This window comes from Pararge aegeria, chromosome 1, assembly GCF_905163445.1.
Source record: "Pararge aegeria chromosome 1, ilParAegt1.1, whole genome shotgun sequence".
Classification (NCBI taxonomy): Eukaryota; Metazoa; Arthropoda; class Insecta; order Lepidoptera; family Nymphalidae; genus Pararge; species Pararge aegeria.
In genome coordinates, this window is record NC_053180.1 from 20,240,465 (window position 1) to 20,261,471 (window position 21,007).

At 35.2% G+C, this 21,007-nt stretch overlaps 1 protein-coding gene across 1 annotated transcript in view; it reads left to right on the plus strand.

Moving 5' to 3' along the window:
- The first annotated feature begins 854 nt into the window (after positions 1-854).
- LOC120626513 (facilitated trehalose transporter Tret1-like) overlaps positions 855-21,007 on the plus strand; it is a 113,823-nt gene continuing 93,670 nt past the window's right edge. The window contains exon 1 of the mRNA XM_039894043.1: positions 855-1,115. The gene's annotated coding sequence lies outside the window, so the exon portion shown is untranslated. The remainder of the gene's footprint in view (positions 1,116-21,007) is intronic.

Genomic DNA, 21,007 nt, shown 5'->3' on the forward strand with positions numbered 1-21,007 from the left:
AGGTATAGCGCACAATTTATCCAATCTAGAATATATAATTCTGTTAAACAACATAGCCGCAGTAGAACGAATCTTACGAGTAGTTTCTGTTCCTCAAAAAATGTTTATTAGATTTGTAACCTAATTTTGTCAGCTAATGAACTTTGAAACAAAAAGTATTTATGCCGAAAGTTATTTTTGTTTGTTACTCATTTTTCCGAGCAATCTTTACAGCCGATCACCTCTTTGCAAAGAGGAAAACCCGAAGCTTATTAAATTAGCATCTACTCATACGATACATTTCACATCTTGAATCAGTTTAGTAAACAATCATAATTCTCTGAGCATGGTCTCTTTTACGTCAATGATTCTACGAAGTAAAAAAAACAGATCGGTTACAAATACCTAGTTTGATTTATTTACATAATTTAATTCAAAGAGACTTTTTGAAACTTGCACTATCAAATAATAGTTTTCATTGTAACGAGGTGATAATAACATTTAATCACGGCACTACAATAGAAAAAAAAGTTCGTATAATTATAGCAAAAACAATATCAGTAGTAGTTCGAAACACAAATAACAATGAATCATAGTTTGTTAAACAAGATGAACGTTTAGCGCAAGGACCAACGCTAACATATAAAGTGGTTGAAAACATTAATTAAGGTTACAATATAAATGGCCGGCGACCATCAGAAAGCTCTATGCGTACAGTTTATTTTTCATTCATTCTAAGCGACAAATACAAGTGTCCGACTTACTAACACAGATAAGAATAAACATGGTTACAAATTGAAACAGACTTTACTCAATCGTGTTTAGGGTTGGTTTTTGTTTAAGCGGTCGAAAGTCTCGCACATGGGGTATAGTAAACAGTGAGAGAGACGCCGGCGCACCGTCAGTTAAAGCCAGTCAGTCACTGATAGTTCAGTCGAAAGCAGGCTATTGAATGCCACGCGCCGGGCGACGTGCGCACGCGACGAAATACGAATAAAAAAAAAATCGGGAATACCACAAGGGTGCACTCTGGGTACTGTGATTTTCAATTCATACGTTAACACCATAATTTGTGTCGTGCAGTGATTTCGTTTTTGTTTTTTGTGATCCAGTTTATGCAGATGCTGTGATGCATGGTGAGTGATTTTGAAACGTTTTCTTCCTTTGAATGACACCATTGTTCACCCAAAGTCTTTTTTGTTTTAAGTAAAGCATTACGATCCATAACACTTTCGTGTCTGTTCGTTTTATTTACAAGTTTATCAAGTTCTAATTAAAGGGCTGTTAAGGTTGTAATGCCGGTAGTAAAGTTTTACGAGTTTAGCTGGAAATATAAATTGTAGCTGACGACGATAAACTGTAGACGTTTGTTGGCTTGTACTTGAACTTCAATGGATTTACATAGTTTTGTTTGTTTACTTAGTAACAAACAGATATTATCTGGTTAAATAAACAGTTATGGAGGATGATGGATAATTTTGGTATATTAAGGGATTAAATTAATTTAATTTTAACAAAATATACGCATCAAATTCTTTTGTTGTCTTTTCTCTATCTAGCAGAAGTAAAACATTTAAAGTGCCTACATAGGTAATAGTAATTGAAAGTTAATAAATAAGTTGGTAGGTAAGTCATTAAGTGATATTATAATTTAGTAATTTTCATAAGCTCTATTATTGTATAATGAATAAGAATTTTCGTAACAAAAATAGTTCTAGCTCAGTTTATAAGATATACCTCAGAATTATTTAATGACTCTGCATATCTATCTACCTTGGCATTAGAATTTTTCTTTGCACATTTTCTATATCAGAGAAATATAAATAAACTGTGATACCTATTTTGTTTTGGATTTTATGCGTTCATTGCCAAGACCTTGTGATTAGAGTGAGGCTCGCAAATTTCTATCTTATCGATGTAAACACTTTTATCTTCCAATTAAGATAAAGACCTTAATTGAGAATCTAATTCCGTCCATTTGATTTATGTCGCGATATTTTTTAGGGTTCGGTGATTAACATGGTTTCACAAAATTCGTCTTTCCGTACCTAAAAGGCTCTTATTAGTTAGGTATTATAAATCTGTTATTCGTAATATAGACAATCATGTAAGGAATAATCATGCCTAAAAAATCTTTCAAAAATATTATACCTAGGTGTCAAATAATTGTTTTGTTTTGTGTATTGTACCTAGCTACAAATAATTAATATAGTCCTCGGAAGTCTTTACCTCTTGCTCTAAACATGATTATGATGGTAGAGCTAATAATGACATACTAAGTCTGGTATCAGTAAAACTATAGCCCAACCATTATTGCCTCAACCAGGAATCGAATTCGAGACGTCGATATTTATATTTCGAAAATGCGAAGTACTAGATATAAAACGATTTGCAGTTTAGCAGAGAAACTAAACTTTCTTTCAATTAAATGCAAAATACTTAGTTACTTATATTATAAAACGAAAATATGTTTGTTCGTTTGTCCATCCTTCACGCTCTAACTAAGCAGCCAATCAATTTGTTTTTTTTTCATAGAGTTAGTTAAAAGAACGGAGAGTAACATATGCACGTTTTATACCAGAAAAACTAACGGTTACCATTGCATTTGAGAAAAACCGAACTAAACACGAACGAAGTCGGGCATCAGCTAGTAATGATTATAAATTAAAGTCGTAGGTATGTATTAATCTCAATTACTAAGAATTGGAATTAATCCTCGGACAGATCCCACTAATTGAGTGTAGATAGAGATACCTAGTATGGATATCGCAACTGCAGTAGTGGATTTGCTCTTAATCCCTCGGGAGGAAGTGCAGATCGCATAATGCTTCTCTTGTGGCCGCTCTGAGCAATATGCATTATGAATTAGACGCCTACACACACGTTTCAATTTATAACATCCATATTGCTGACAATTTGCTAATAGCAGAAGTCTATGCAGACATCGATGCTTTGTTTTTTTTTTAACATTGATTATAATATGTTATTTGCATTTGGAAGCGATGATAGCCGAGTTGGTAGGACTTCGACTCCACTAACGGGTGTTCGTGGAGTCGAAGTCGGGAGTCAGTTCGAATCCCGACCCCTAACTATTCTAATTTATACGCGTATTAAGCAATTAAAATATCACTTGCTTCAACGATGAAGGGAAATATCGTGAGGAAACCTACATACCTGAGAGTTCACCATAATGTTCTTAAAGGTGTGTGAAGTCCACCAAACCGCACTGGGCCAGCGTGGTGGACTACGGCCTTAACCACTTCTTACTATTGTTAGGATTTAAATTTAAATAGCATTATAATTTCCACTTCTTTGTTATTTTTTTAATTTAATCTTATTTTTGAACGAGACGATCGGTTGTCATTCTCCGATTGGTTAACGCCGGTAGACGCATAACGGCGGGAACCAATCAAATTGCTTGGATTCTACCTGGACGCTAGGAGTTTTGGCGGGAAATTGGATTTTGTCTTGGCGGGTTGGATCGTTCTTTGAGAGAGTTATGAAGTGAATTGCGAGGTTGTAAAACGATAAGTTCATATTGTCATAGTTTATAAAGTAAATTAATAAAGTGATATTTGTATGGTATGTTTATTTGCATCTTTTCGTGGCCTCATCGCTATCCTACTAAAGTTTATAATAATTCAGAAGTGACAAGACAGCGTTACCTTTTCAACGCGTAAGTACACGCCCAATTATATAATTTTATTAGCTGTTTAATTAATTTATAATAATATTTAGCTACGCGAAATGTTACTAACAATCATTATGGTTATGTCATAATAACATGTACGATTAATATTTATGTTGTTAACCTAATTGAGTGTGCACGGACTCAGTGCCTATTTTGCAATATTTTTTCAGTGAGTTTTAATTTCATTTGTAACAGTATATTTACATACTCATATTGTAGGTTATATAAAAATAAGATCCCATAAATTACCGAGCTCTGGATCTGATATTATTTTTCCGATAGACATTATTTTCAAATGTACCAAACGTAGGTTTAACTTATTATGGCATTCAGGCTATCGCAAATATGATAAAAATTTAATATTAACAGTCACTTTCTACGTAACGGTGATTTGAGAATTTGTGACATGTTTCTAAATCTTACAAAAAAAAAACAAAAACAATGGAATCGAATTCTTTATTTTTCATTTGTATTTATTTGTTACGCGCAGATGTCTACACCCCTTGTTAAGTTTATTTAAAAAAAAAAAAATTCAAACTTAAACTTTGTTTTCTTGTATCTGACCCTACCCGTGGAATATCGAAGCCGGAGCCGACTGAGGGAGCGGAGCCGTAGCTGGCTATGTGCACGCAGATCTTCTCGGGTCCTGAGTCGGGAGCTAGAGCCAAGCCGTGAGCGGGTGAAGATTTAGGAGAGGCTGTTACTGCAACTGCGAGAGCAACAATAGAAGTCGCAGCCGCTACACCGCGCCAGCTATGACTTCGCACCGGGCTACTCCGCGGCAACATTCAAGTCGCAGTCAACGCAGCGACCACGTGTCCTGAGATCAGCGGGCGGCGCGGCGGGCAGAGCCTGGGGCCGGTGCAGTGCATGCTGCCGGGCGGCGCGTCGTGGCGTCGCGAGATATGATAAAAGGTCACGTCGTCTTTCCGATTCTAAGAAATGTTTTGAAATGTCTTAAGGACAGTTTGACGTCTCAACCGTGTAGGTACTGAAGTTCTTTCCAAACAGTTGAACCCAAATATAGTTTCAATTTCGACTCCCTCCACCAAACCAAAGGATAGATGTTTGGCTAAAAAGAAAACAATGATTTTGCTTATGTATACGGTTGGAAAAAAATAAATAAAACTGTCACTCATTTTGCTATAAAGAAACTCCAAGGCCTTGACAAAATATGGTAGGAAGACCTAAATTCAGTTTTGTTACCGGGCCGAAATGGCAAGAGAAATTAGTAAATGTTTTTCCTTGCGAGCAAAATTAGGGCCAGGCTTTAAGGGATATACTTAAAAGGAAGAGCAGGTATAATACCTATAGAAATTTAATTTTATGAAAAGCGATATAGTTGATAGGCGTGCAGTTATTCATGATATCAGTGAAAGGAGTTTAAAATCCGGTGCTCTAGTATTTCGTTCCTGATTAGTTATTGCAATTTTTGATAAGCAGCAAGAACTCGTACCAAAACTATTTGTCTCAGGAAAAGAATTCCCTCTCTCTTTTTATTTGAAAATTAATGAAAAATGGGCAAATAAACGGCACGTCACGTCAAACATTTGTCGTTTTCGGCAGTGAGATTAGGCTGGTGAAGGAATCCTTAGTTAAGGAGTTAGGTGTGGCTCATGACTACGAGTATATACCGTCTTTATTACGGGGATTCGGCAATGTAAAATGATTATAGAATTAGTGTTAATGGAGTATACGCTCGTGTTCTATGTAAAGTTATATTTGGCAATTTGCTAAAAGATCTATATCTATCCTCAAAGATCAGCCATACCCGAAACAGCCCCATATTATCGTTTCTAAAGTTGCAACTAAGCTCCAGTTCATGGATATCGGCAGGAAGATGTCACTTTTGATACAAGAATCTTTGATTGGAATTAGTACGGCATGAGTGGTAGAGATCCATGGCGCAGTATCGGTAAGGCAAGACTTGAACATAATTTTAAGGGAAACGGCATCGTAAGAAAAAGTCTTGAGGGTAAGCCGACCATGCAATATTTCATTTGTGGTGGTCTCTATCGCTCTGAAAGTTGACATGTCAGTATAACAGTTCCCTTGTTGCGAACCTTGCTGGATTTCAGGTAGTTCATTTTTGTGCAGGGCAAAACGAGTAGACGTTGAAGTAAAAACATCAAACCACTTATGATTATGGTTATTTAAGATAATTTTGATTTAAAATAGAAGCCTGTCAGTTATAAATACCAGAAATAGATAAGCAGAGAATGTAAGAGTTGCTCGATCGTTACAAACATTCTTTTGCGTCTTCAATTAAAGAAAGAAAGAAGAAAAATGTTACATAAATTTGTTAAAGAACAAAAAAAAAAAAAAAGTGTGTGACAAAGGAGCTGGCTCAGTATAACTGCATACTAAAAAGCGCAGCACTGGTTTTCAGCCAGCCCCGTTGTCTTCGTCGTCACTGAATCCTCACGACTAAACAATAACAAAATAATCAAAAAAAAAAAGGACAATAACATAGAATATAATATATAAACAAACGAAAGATATTTTTACATTAACATAAGCTTTATTAACCCCTGAAGGACATCATGAAATACAAAATCATCTAAGAGGTAAATCATAAACAAAATCAAAAAGTATGACACTAATAAACATGAAAAACTAAAATCTATAATCAAATGTAAAGTCAAATGTAATGTGAGTGTCTTTAGTGTGCATAAAGGAAAAATTATATAAAAGTAGGTAGGTAAAAGGCGCTTCACACCTTTTAGTAATAATTTGTTATTTATTTATTAATTTTTTTATTTACTAGTGGTCATTGAGATTTTTGTACAATAATTTGAAGTATTTTTTTTAACTTTATTTGTAGACGTAAAGATCTAGGTTGTACTAACGCGACCACGATGGATATAGAGTTGATATTGAGTTAAACAGCCAATGTACTCTCTTCTATCGACCTTAAAGGTTTATTTATCTAGGAACAATAGAAATACAAAGACGGAAGTAGAATACAATAGTTGGAAAATCCAAAAGTCCACGCCTCATAATCTTATTCATTACAATAAAATTGAGATTATTTGAAAATAATAATTAAACTACATCTAATTATACCGTAAACAGTAATAGGCTTTTATTCCTCAAATACTAAAGCCTATGAAAAAAAAAAACCAACTCGATAAGTGAAGTATTTCGCTAGTTATCGTGACCACAAGATACGGGATCCGCACATACAGACACACGGACGTCCAAGACAGAACTTTTTTTTTTTTTTTTTAATAATGTTTTAATTAGTTTAAAAAAAAAAAACAAAAAGAGATTTTAAAATATTACGAGTGTTATTTAAAAATATTAATATCTTTTCGGCTTGTATGGTAGTACCGCCACTGGTTCTGGCGGCTTCCTTTCCAAGTTTCGTAGACTTAATAGTTTCTTTGATTCCGTGATTACTTAGCCAATAGTATTTTGTTTTTTAATAAAGAGAGACTTCAACGACACTACACAAGATATAAGCTATTTTAACCAACTTTTGAAATAAATATTATACCAAAATAAATTTTTGTATAAATCGAGTTTGACTAAGTGCAACAAAAAGCTTCCAACAAACATAAAACTAACTTTATAGTTGAAAATGTAGGCAAACCTCGATATATCTACTGAATACATCTGCGTCACCTTTTCGATTTTAGAAAATTTTCTTTTTCTCAATATTTGTCTGTTTATATTCACTTATAAAAGCAATAAAGAAAAAAAAAAAAATCTGGTGGTGGTGTAAAGTTATTATAAACCTACATTCAATTAGCTAAATACAAATACATAAACAAAATTGCACAAGTAAGAATGATATAATAAAAAAATATATATATATTAAACTAATATCTACTCAATCGTACATAACTAAGAACTATAACTAACAAACTAAGAATACTTAAGAACATGTAAATAAGATAGGTTGTCACACCGTGAGAGAGAAGAAGTACGTGTCAAGGTAAAATAAATGTTTTAATGCTGGAATAGCTTGTAGAGTATTCTAGTATGATTGAGTCTACGTTAAAAGGATAGCTTATTGAGAATGTGCGTCGAATACCACTATGATTATATTGCTAAAATTAATTAGAGTTAAAGGGAACTATTCTATGCCCATCCTAGACGATGTGATAGCTCGACTCATAGGCTAAGCTTGTTTGTTTTCACTCGATTTGACTTCAGGGTCTACTACCAAGTCCCTACTTCAGTGCTTAGTATACACCTAACTTCGTTTGTCTTTCATATGGTCAATACAATCATGATACCATTTGACTAGCACCGGCTGTCTTTCAGTGAATGATAAATATAATCTTAGGGTCAGATTGTTTCGGTTAGGTTAATTAATAGTGAGGATTGGCTGCATACACTGCAGCTTTGTACAGACTACAGAGCTTTGTAGGACCTTAACAGGGCTTAAAAGATAACTTATTAATAAAAGATAATAAGTTGTTTCGTTACCTTAAGTCAGATAAAAGAAATAAGCATGTGTTAAAAGCGTTCAAAGCGTTATGAAGGTCTTCCCTACCCTATTGCTAAAGCAGATATGCCATTTCTTACCATTCATGTACCCTTCGTAAAGTCAATTAGCACATGCTCGTTTTTGTAGAGGGTTGCACAAAGTTTTGTTTTACTAAGCCCGATAGCAATACCAACCTCTTAAATGGGATAAGAGCTCTAAGGCAGTATTATGAGTGACGAAGGTAACCATTTCACTTCTCACACATTAACTCTATTTTGCTTGAATAGGGGCACAAAGCATACCCTTATCGCAGTAGGAAGTTCTAGGTTGAATGGCAAAGTAGGTACAGGGGTACAATCTTACCATTCTCGACTCCTTAGAGGCAATGACGGCGAAATATGGTGGAAAGAATTGGCAAATTATTAGGATTAACATTCTGGAAATATTCAGTGGGGACTGAATAACACCATCCAGATAACGACCGCCCGCGCCGGCCGGTAGGACACCATCAGAGGTACTGTCTCAATGCTGTTTCCAAAGGCGCTGATGAAATGATGATGAAAGAACAAACGACTTTATGCAAAAGGGTTAACTTATTAAGATAACTCAATCGTGTATAATGCTATGGATACATATTGCTTATGCCTTGAGGTGAATGGATCGGTTACCAGTAGTAACTTATAATGAGGATTGATTAAAATATAGCAAAAAAAAAAAAAAAAAAAAAAATTGGATAAAAGTTGGTTCTATTTGGTTTTAGTTTACAATGTTTTATGTTCAAGTTTTGTTTTGTGTGTTTTATAAGCGCTTGATGCATAAAACTACAGACAACCATTTTTCTATTGTTGCAGATTAGACACGAGAATCGATCGGATCGTGTCTTGATGTAGCTGGAATCAGGGACGAGAATCGATCGGATCGTGCACTGATACAGCAAAAACACTAGAGCCAGGCACGAGAATCGATCGGATCGTGTCCTGGAACTTAAATAGAGAGAGAGAGTATGATGCCCACTGACTGCCACAAGTAAATCGATCGTCTTGTTGGCATGTCTGTAGGGTTTCCCCTGATAAATCGATCGTTCAGGGGATGAGTCGTAATGGGTTATTCGATTAATTGATCGTTCGGATCCCAAATATAATGAATACATTTATGATGAAAAACATTTATCGATCGTTGTTTTTCTTATCAAGTCGATTTATATAATGTTTATGAAGTAGTATGAATAATATTATATTTATATAATTATAAAGGTATAATAGGTCTAGAAAATAATCTTTACCTATATTATTTACTAAAATATTGATGGTTGTGGTTGTTTTGTTAGTTATATTAAACTCCAATGTATATGTAAATATATAGTAAGATGATAATGGATGTTTATAACATATTTTGGTACTCAATTGTTAAAATTATGTCAAGATTGAAACAACTGGCCAAGTTCCGATTGTTAGGATGCCTCCTGGCGACATGTGCGAGGGCGCACACGTTGTCAGGACGGTCGATTGTTAGGATTTAAATTTAAATAGCATTATAATTTCCACTTCTTTGTTATTTTTTTAATTTAATCTTATTTTTGAACGAGACGATCGGTTGTCATTCTCCGATTGGTTAACGCCGGTAGACGCATAACGGCGGGAACCAATCAAATTGCTTGGATTCTACCTGGACGCTAGGAGTTTTGGCGGGAAATTGGATTTTGTCTTGGCGGGTTGGATCGTTCTTTGAGAGAGTTATGAAGTGAATTGCGAGGTTGTAAAACGATAAGTTCATATTGTCATAGTTTATAAAGTAAATTAATAAAGTGATATTTGTATGGTATGTTTATTTGCATCTTTTCGTGGCCTCATCGCTATCCTACTAAAGTTTATAATACTATGGGGGGAGACGCGTGCCCTGTGATGGCCCGGTAATGGGTTGATATGTGTTGATATTTGAACTCGGCCCCCCGAAATTGAAGTTAAAGTTCTACCCACCGTTTCACCGTTTTTTGTTGTTACTATACACACTATAAAATAATATCGAGTTTTGATTGCACAACACACCTACTTCTTTTATGGTAGAATGTAGTTCCATTTGACTGGATATAAGCATCTATAAGGTTTTGATAATCAGCCGGTGGGAAGTACTTTTGGCACCAAAATATTCTATGCAAGAATTCAATTAGAACTTTAATATTAAACAGCAGTACGAGTACCTACCGTATTAATTACATAATTTAATTTTAGAGTAAAAAGAGTGTATCAAACACATACATGGAAAGACAACTGATTTTGTGACCCCGAGATAAACAGTAATAATGTATTCTTAATAAAAGTGTACAAGAATCATGTGTGTATGAAAATCAAGCTTAATATGATATTATACGCCGAAAAGCAGGAGACTCAAATTGGTGTAATTTATATTTTCTTCAATGTTATGTATTCGGCAATATACTCTCTACGCACGTTCTGCTATTCTATTCAAAGACCTGTTTGGCGTGGAGGATAAAGATTGAAAAAGTTATAAATTAAACCAAACAGATTCTCCTGGTTTTCGCGGAGTATAGCAAAGTAAGCTTGATTATCATAGTATATCACGGAATTCCGCAAAGTAGCGCCTGCTTTTATCCAATACAAGCTTAACTTAAATTACTTCTTATTAAATATACACGAAAAAAGAAAAGTCAAAGATTCGGTTCGGCAGTTGGAGACTTGTGGACTTGGTGTAGCTTAGTGGTAAAAGCGGAGAGTCGCAGGTTCAAATCCTGTCGGTTCCGAAATTTTTTATATGCATTTTCAATTTATAAAATTTATATTTACTCCAAGTAAAATAAAATTATAAAATTTAAAAAGTCAAAGACTCATAAACAATAGATTCCATAAAATTTTAAATGTTTTGACTCCTGGATACCTACCAGGCACCCATGACTTAAAATTACCATATGTATCTTCGTGCAATTATATTTGGAAATCTCCCTTTTAAAAGGCATTTTAATATTCCACATAAGATAATCCTTATAAGATATGAATGCAAGTATTTTACGTATTCGTACCATTTATTAGAAAGTTTAACTATTATTTGAGTAGTCTAAAAATAAAAAAATCGCGTTACATTAGAAAAATCTTCCTTACATCTGGTGGCCATAACTCTTTATATTAGGAAAGTTTCCTAAAAAACAATCGACAGTTGTAACTTGCATTGTTAGTAGGTATTCCGTAATAAACAATAACGAATCAATTGACAGACTGTGAGTGAACCCGGAAAGAAACACTTGGCACACTTTAGACACATAAAAGCAAAAAGAGTAAAAAGTATGGAAAAGGGACACACAGGTCGTAAAAAGCAGACGATTGTTTCACCTTGAACAAAGAAATGCAAAAACCGTAAAATGGGTTATCTACAAGGATTTTTAGAATTTTTTTATTGTTGTACTACTGGATCAGTATCAATCCGAAACAGATTTTAAATTTCACTGTCGAAACTTTCGAAATCAAAGCCAAATATTTCTTTATTAAAATAGGCACTTTTGACAAAAAAATTGTATATAGTAGTGAGGTGATGACGATAACTAAATTAGTACACTTAAAAAAACGTGTGTGTACTTTATCTACACGCGTTAGAAGTTATACTTCTTTGGCGAATCGATATGGCGATAAAAATCTTTTCAAAAATTTTATCTTACGCCTTATTCTACGTTTGTAGAGGAAACGACACTAACAATAGAAAAGAGATATTTTATTGAAAGTTTCATTATAAAGCATTATCTCAGTTATCTCATTTTCGAACCACCAAGTTTCACTGAACATTAAAATTTGAGATTTTTGTAAAATTGAATCAATTCACCGGAATGAGCCCGCATACTTTGACAATTTAAAGTGTACACTGTCAAACCTTATAGCTAACTTCAGGGTGCCGCGCCGGTTTTTTGTGATGGTGTCGTGGTCGGTGGACGTGGCGCATCGTAAAAAGTGAGCTGGCGGACGATGTATTCTCTCTCCCTCGGTTTCGCAACTACCTTCATCCTTTTAAGATCGTGTAACCATGTGCGCGCGCATTTCGTTGCATCGTATAATTTCACTCCCATGAGTTATTCCTAACGCCGCTTAAGAAGTATAACTTCAATAAAGCTCATAGCTTCCAAACGCACCCTGGTCTGTCAAGAAGCACACAAAACAACCTTTTACCTGAATGCCTTCATTAGGCTATTTAACATGATGTACGTACATAATATTGTGTTCGCCTTTGTGACGTTGAGATATAAATCTTGTAGGTAATTTTTTATGATTCTCAATCATTATTTTTTTTTTTTTTTTTGTTGAGTGACTCTATTGATATAACAGTAATATTAAGTAAATAGGAGCTTAAACGAGGCAAAGATAAAAATAGTCAATGAATATTTAACAAGACTTTCAAAAGCACTTTTTTATTAAGGATTCTTTAACCAGTCATCACTTAAGAGTTTGAAACAAGAATAAAGTAAAATAAAATATTTAGGAATCCATCATTGTTCGTACACAAGCGTTTGTCAAATTAAGTAAGTCGAAATAATTTAAATCCAAAATAAATAAATAAAAAACAATAATAACAAGTCAATAATAGGTCTAACTTTCTCAACTTATCTAGATTCTCGAACGGTGATTAAACTTTAAATTTATAATATGTCCCATTTCCTATCGCGTCATTTATTATCTCAACAACAATTTACACCAGGTGAGTTTGCAGATCTTGAGAAAATTAAAAAAATCCTAAGTAACGCTTGCCGTGGATCCAATCCGAAGCCTTCCAATTATGACCACACAACTGCGCTAAGGATCAATATAAAGTGGTGATAGGTAAGATGCGACCTGCGGTGATACTTTGGCAGCTTCTCACTTGCCGAGTACGTCCCAAAAAGCAGCAGCAGCTGCCGAACCTGCTCAAATGCTTAAGCGCCGTAAATACTCCGTTATTTTTAATTACTACGTTTTTGCGGCGCTTGCGTTTGAGACTCTGGGGCCATGGTCATAGTGTCACAAAAATTGGTCCTTACGTTTGGTGACCCAAGAGCTCGCGCTTATTAAGCCCAACGGCTAAGTGTAGCTATACAAAGGGGCAATAGCGCCAGCATTTTGGGTACAATGCCCATAAGTGAACAGTTAGACGACTTATATTTATTGTAAATATTAATTTTAGTTTGTAATTATTATTTCCCTACAAAAATATATTTTCCGTTAATTTTTTACTTAATAACTTATGAGAAATAAAAAAAAAAGTAAAAAAAAAAATGTTTTATTCTGTTACACGTTGTATAAAAGCTACATTTCCTCTGATCACGACGCTGCCCAGACTTTGTAGGCATGTACCACGAGATGTTCTATAGCCTATAACAGTCCACTGGTGGATTAAAGGCCTCTCGGAATAGGACGGTTTGCTCATAATCATCACTTGTCGGGAGGGTAGTAACTAGCCATGGCCTCTCATCGACAGAGAAAATTCAGCAATTTTAATATCCAAATTAAACCTGCCGGACCTGGGTCGTCCTACTTAAAACCACAGCAGGTCGCCAAAGTGATAGTCATTTTAGTTGTGTTAATATGGAGTTAAACAATATTAGCCGTCACTCGTAATGTTAATGAAAAGTCCATTAACGTGTTAAATTAACTGTAACACCGGAGTTTCGGGTCATAACTGTGGGTGTGGTAAGAAAGGTGACATATTAGAACTCGTTCATTGATATTGAAGGTGAACAGTGCCTTGATTTTATATGATAGGTATGAATATTCAAGTTAAGCGTAAAAAATTCTAATTCAAAAATGTTTTATTCATGTTGGTCTACATCAACAAAGTAACCTTACTGTTTTTCGAGATGAAAATTATTTTTTATTTTAATCCGAAGGATCAGCTATAAATGTAGCTAATTTCATTCAATTCCGTTCAGTACTTTTTGAGTGATGCGCGCAAAAACCGACGGACATACAGACAAGAAGACACATATACAAAACAGACAACAACTTAAAAAAAGCATTTTTACGTTCTGTTGCTTATTTCTAATCCCATTTATCTTTAATGTACAAACACAACGAGTCTACGATTATAGATAGTTTTAATAAAATAAATCTTTACTATTTATTTTTATTATAATTAAGTTGCATGTCATGTCGATCAAACTATCATTGAACAAGTAGCTTTCCATATTACTTATGTTTTAAATAATGTGATTGTAATTTATTCCTAAATATGTTTTCTACGAAACTCCTAGGCCCTTGTGCAACGAGAGCCTTGAATCAATTTGTAGAGAGCGATATCAAAGGTGTCGTTGCGTAGAAATTGTGTAACGAACCGACAAACATCTGAGGTATTTAGTAGCAGTCGTGCATAAATTACAGATAAAAGTGAAGGCTCGAGTGAAACTTACAGGCCCGAACGAAGTCGTAGGCAAAAACGAGGTGTCATGTCCAATCTGTGTCTTAAAAGTTCAATAATACGCGGTTCAGACTTACGTGAAATATGCCTTAAAATAAATTGGAGAGAAATTACGTAACATTCAAACACACAAACATTTTAAATTATGTAACGCTAACCATTCGAATACATAGCACAAATAAAAACATCTTCTAAACAATTGCAAAGTCATGCAATAGGGATTAAATATCGGAAAGTCGCTTTAAACTTTGAAACAAGGCTAATATGAAATGCTCATTTGCCTAGAAAATATGCATGAATGGAAGGTTCAGTATAAGAAGATGCTTCTTTTCCAAAATACTCAGACTGCGATTAGGTGGTCAATATTTTTTTGAGCAGCTCCCCCGATTTCCCCAGGATCTCTCTAATTAATCTTTACCAAATTAAAATGAGACCATCTTTACAATGTACAACGTACCAAACAAAAAAAAATGATCAAGCTTCATAGCTTAATATAAATTTACTGTGAGATGGTGATAACAAAAAACCTCCTCCTACAAGAGTTATATACCAATTTTAGGGTAAGCAGTGCTTTTGTGCATGTATGAAGTGTACGCCACTGGTAGTGTGGTAGACCATGTCAAAAAAAAGTCAAATATTTCTTTATTCAAATAGGCACATAGATGGCGCTTTTGATGCGTACATTACATGTAAAATATGACATAGGAGTGAGTTGATGGCGATAAATAAATTCGTCAACTTAAAACTAAAGTTACGAGGGTTCCTAACGCGCCCTGGTCTAAGAAGAAGCCCACAACAAACTTAGCCGGTTGTTATTTTTTTTTGTTATCACCAGTGTCCTTTAAAAACTAATTAAAGAAGCAACCTGGTTAGAGCAATAATTTACACCCAAGCATTTTTATCGTTGACGTAGTCCTTAATACTATAATAGGACTTTTCTATAAGCTTACGTTTAATACAAACTTTGAACTTTTTCAGAGACATCTCCAATATATCAACTGGTAATTTATTGTAAAATTGTATCCAATTTCCTTTAAATGAATTACTATTATATTACTACATGGACTTAACCCTCCTCATTGTGGGAGGAGACACGTGCCCTGTAGGGGGCCGGTTATGTTTTAATAATGAAAACGATAGTTGTAATTGAACGCAACCCATCTATGGTGCTTTGTCTATGGCACAGACATTTCTTCCTTCCGTAATCTGCTCTCTCTTGTGTGCTTGTTCATCCTACTGTCAACTTGTCTTTTTGCAACCATGTTACTTTAATACTTTCCGAGTAAAATAATGTCTCTCTAAATAGTGTTTTTATTGTGTCTACTCTACCACGAGCAATTAAATTCTACAACGATGATGAATCACATTCACAGAAGAAACTCCTATCAAAATAAAACTCCGTTTCGGCCTCTGTGTCACGCCATGAGAACCATTTTTGGACATCGGTTAAAAACTATCAAATCATAATGACTTAATTCCCACTTTTCTGTGTCAAAAGCATTAGTTCTAATCAGCGCTGTCTCGATGATCGATGCCCGAGTTTCATTAGCTCTGGACACTGCGACACTTATACAGACACAGCCGACACTTATCTAGACACTGCCGACAATTATCTGGACACTCGGTAACTTATCTAAAACCACTTCATGTCGCATCCAGCTTCATTACGCGCCTTCCTTATGAAGTCATTATGATTTATAATGAAATTAGGCTTTACGACTGAGTTGACTTACATAATATTACTAGTGCCACAGAATTAAGAACATTCAGAACCTCAATTCAGCAAATATTGCATGCAGTGCGCTATTTATAAAACAGTAAAACGCCCCGCGCGTCACGTCACACCTGCGTAATATTGCTAGCTCACAAACTTTTCCCATTTTTCTCATTTATGGTTAACGTTTAGAACATAACTACTGTCGACTCCTAAATGTACAAAAGTCGCTAACCGGTTGTTCGAGAAACACTATTCAAGTGGAGTGCTTTTTGATGTTTCAATATAAGTAGTGTTCACGGTTTCTGTATATTCTTAATTCTGTGACTAGTATACAATATTTTATTAATATACGATATGCAAATATTAAGCGGTGGCAGCCTAGCTGATAACAACTCGGCCTCCCTTTCGATGGGACCGAGTTCGATCTGGCACGCCTACAACTTTAAGTAGTTTTGTGCGTTATATGCAATTAAATATAACTTGATTTAATATAAAAGAAAAAGAGTTTTGTATACCACTACGAGTTAGCCCTTGACTGCAATCTCACCTGGCGGTAAATGATGATGCAGTCTAAGATGGTGGCGGGCTAACCTGTTAGGAAGTATGGCAGTTATATTTAACCCGATTTCCTTCGATTATGAGGGCATCCGTGCCAGGTACTGGGCCTTTAATGGGTTGAAGATGACGTAGATGGTATATTGACAGGTCCGATGAAGCTGTCTACGAAGAACAATCGTTAGTGGGGGGAGAAGAAGAGAAGTAGAGTGGAAACGGGCAAAGGGGTCTTCCCTTTGCCCGTTTCCACTTACCTAGGAATCACCTAAATCGAATGCCTAATGATTTAGGCCATGTCTAGGTATAGTAAATGATCGTTTCACCAACTCTTAGGTGATAACTTTTTGTCAAAGGTAGAGGTCTGCCAAAAATTTCCTTAGATTAGGCGTTATTTATTTAGACATTTCTTTGTTCGTTGTTAACCGGGCGTTATTTTAAGTATTAAACTTTCGAGATTCATCTCTATCTAGACTTTGTCGACATTTGTCTAAGAGATAAAAAAAGACGTTTAATGTCTCCTTTATAATATGCCCATAGGCAAGGTTTAAATACTTCAACAAACAAACAGACAGTGTCATCTAGTGGTTAATACAAAATCTTTAGTTCACAGTGAACTAGCGCTTTAGACACTAACGGACGGCTTACACAAATATTTGTAAATGTTATGTGTATCCCAAATGATACTTCACGAGTTTACCGTATCACTAACACTTTTAACGGGCGTATAAGAAAATTCACTTTCACTATCGACTATAAAGTGTTCTGCAAAGTCGTAAAGAACTACGTGTTTACGCAGTTGCTTAATATAAAGTAGGCACCCAACTGCTCGGATAACTTCCTTGTTTATAAGTGTGTTAAAGTTATCCACTTTAGGTTTTAGAAGCTTTCGGATAAGTGCAGTAGGCAGTAAAACTTACTTGCAATTTGTTTAGACTGTGGTAATATTAAATTGTCTATGTTATGATATGAAGCTATCTCAGAACGCATTTAATATTGAGTATGTCACTATATGTTATTATAACGCAGTGGGTAGGAGCTCGTCGTCACTTTCGGGGGGCCGAGTTCGAATCCCAGCCTCTAACTTTTCTAAGTTATGTGCGTTATGAGCAATTCAAATGTCACTTGCTTCAACGGTAAGTGGGAACATCGTTAGGAAACCTGCATGCCTGAGAGTTCTACATTATGTTCTCAAAGGTAGGTGAAGTCCACAAATCCGCACTGGGCCAGCGTGACTACGGCCTGAACCCCTTCTCATTGTGGCAGGGACCCGAGGTCTGTAGTGGGCCGAGAATGGGTTTATATGATGATAATCACTATTACTGTTTCTAGTTAATTTTTCTATGTCATTCACTCTTATGTGGAACAAAGAAATGATAGTATATCATTATCTTTCTTCATCACCAACATCATCCGCTATAGAATGTTCGCACCAGATAGAAAAATTCAAAAGAAATGAATTTGAAAAGAGCATTCTGCTTTGTTTCTTGCCGGCTCTTCTCGATAGAATCTGGCATCTGAACCGATGTTAGAGTCATTACAAACAAACAGATTTGACGTTTAAAAATTGCTTATAAACTAGGCCTACTTGAAATAAATGAATTTGAATTTTTTAAGTGACTATTACGCTCTTCATATAAAAAAAAACTATTTTATGACCATTTCTCGGAAGTCGGCTGTTTATATCAACTATTTGTTTATATAGACTAATATGTTGTCTTACAAATACTATATTATTATAAATATATTGAGGCTTAACACCTACGTCTCAGGTTTATAGAAAAATGGTGGCATGTTGCAGGACGTGTTCCTTGCATTGCCTACGAAATATATCTCTGTTTATAGGCTTTAGTTTGTTTTTATTCCTTTACAAGTTAGCCCTTGACTGCAATCTCACCTGGTGGTAAGTGATGATGCAGTCTAAAATGGTAGCGGGCTAACCTTCTAGGGAGTAAGGTAGCCGTACCCCTAATCGGTTTCTACGCGACACTAAATCGCTTAGCGGCAAGTCTTTGTCGGTAGGGTAACTGCCACGGCCAATAGACCAGAGAAAATTAAGAAATTATAAATTCCCAAATTCGAATTCGAACCCGAGACCTTCTCCTGAAATTCCCATCGTTCATCGCTTCGCCAGGGAGGTTTTCCACTCCAACAAAAATTTCTATAACAAATATTCTAGTAACTAAAATATTCGAACTATTTGCTAATACGACTTCAAGACTGCTAAGCAATACCAGAAATACAGCTACAATTATCTTGTATTGCCATTAAAGATAGAAACCGTTTATTTACTCGTTGTTTACTTTTCATTATGGTATGGTACATTGGGCTTAATAAAAACCATCATATTATCTCTATGTTATAACAGAACATATATGCGTAACATATTATGGTCTACAAATGCTTTGAAATTGTTTGATAACAATCTGGGTGTACATACGTTACATTAGTTGATTAGATTTATTTTAAATCTTGTGTTACAAATGTAACATTATGTATTGTGCTGAATAAATTGAAATTGAAGAAGCAAAGTTTCTTTACTCACATTTTCTTTACATACTACGACATGTGATGCTCGTTGCAAAAAGTGAAACGAGCAAGCGGAAGCTGTTTACCATCGGTGAGGCGTTAAGGTGCTTAGGTTGCCATAGCAATGATACTCAAATCTTAAAAAAAATCATAATGGTGCTTGTAAACGGTCCTTTGAGCTCGTAATTGGTGCATGTAGACAGCGATACAGTTAAGCGTAAAAAGTCTTAGTTTCTGTCCTATGACATGTTAATTTTGTAGTTTTTTTTTTAAATAAAATATAGTATGTATATGCGACCTACTAGAAATCCTTTTTATTCGTTTAGGACTAATATTATTAGTAAGTAGGTTTAAGTGACGGCGCTTAGGAACACGTCCCGTACACAGGTTTTCTCTCTTTTGGAAGATAGGGACTCGACCCACCTCTCTGCTACAATGCGGAATGGTGTGCATAGAGTAGATATAATAGATCCCTAAATTAACAAGCCAGGAATACAACACTTTACATTTACACTGCTTTAATAGCGCTTACCTCTACACTAAAGAAATCGCCTTTAACGTTTATCTAGCACAGGAAAATAGGTACAGTTATTTACAAACAAAACCACGTTTAACCTCAAAACTATCGGTAATATCGGTTTTAATATTGGTAATTATAGAAACCAACGAAAATATGCCAAAATGACGCAAAGTAGACCCTAGACATGTGCTCATAGTCAAGTAACTTTATAAGTTGGGTCACGTAAAGTGAGTGACACGTGCAATTATGATTATTCATTTATTTATTAAATGAACACGAACAGTTTGTTCACAATACATATTAGAGGAAAGTTACAAATATTTTTTCCTTTCTGTTACACTTTCTAATCAGTGTGACTAGCCACTCAAAGGTGTGCACAGCATTTACTACAAAATTACCGATATTAACACTGCAAGCTATAATGAAAATACAAAAAAAAGTTGAACAAAAGTATAATTAGGCAAACAAAAAAAAAAATAACTAAAATTATAATCCAAAGTGCAGTCCGGATTGCTTGTTAATAACTGTCGTCTGTCTCCACCAATTAGCGTGCTTGGGTGCTGGCTGCAACCAATGCACGTCTATCGCTGGTTAGAGGTCTCTTTGTCGTGATTTCGACACTTCACTGTTTCTCCTTCATGAATCCACTGTCTCACTGTGTCTTGCTTTCTATCCGGCCAACCGAACTAGTATAAGCTCTGCTTTTTGCCATAGATTTGCATTTATATTCTAGTTTATATCATAGGCCTTATTATACAGTTTATGTTTCATGTGATAGGCTTCGGCCGAGGGCAGTTACTCTAAAGGCGAAGACGTGCCACGACTTTTTTTCACATTCCGATTCGATGTATTAGGATTTAATATATCTGTCGTAACCTTAACAGATTAGTCCGTTACTTACCACCAGGTGAAACTGCAGTTAAGGCCTAACTTTTATAAAGTAAACACATAAATTCCGCGCAGAAGAATAATATTTATAAGCAAGAGCTCAGACATGCTTGCGTGTGATACACATACATTTTGAGTGTGATATTACAAATCGACACATTGTGAGATCATCAGCGCTCTTTTCACGTGACGCGACTTATAATGCACTACAAGCAGTAAGCACCCATTTAGATAACTACAGGACATCTATTAAGATGGCGCCGGCCATTGTAGCGATTAAAGGAAATTGACTGCACGAAACTATCTTAT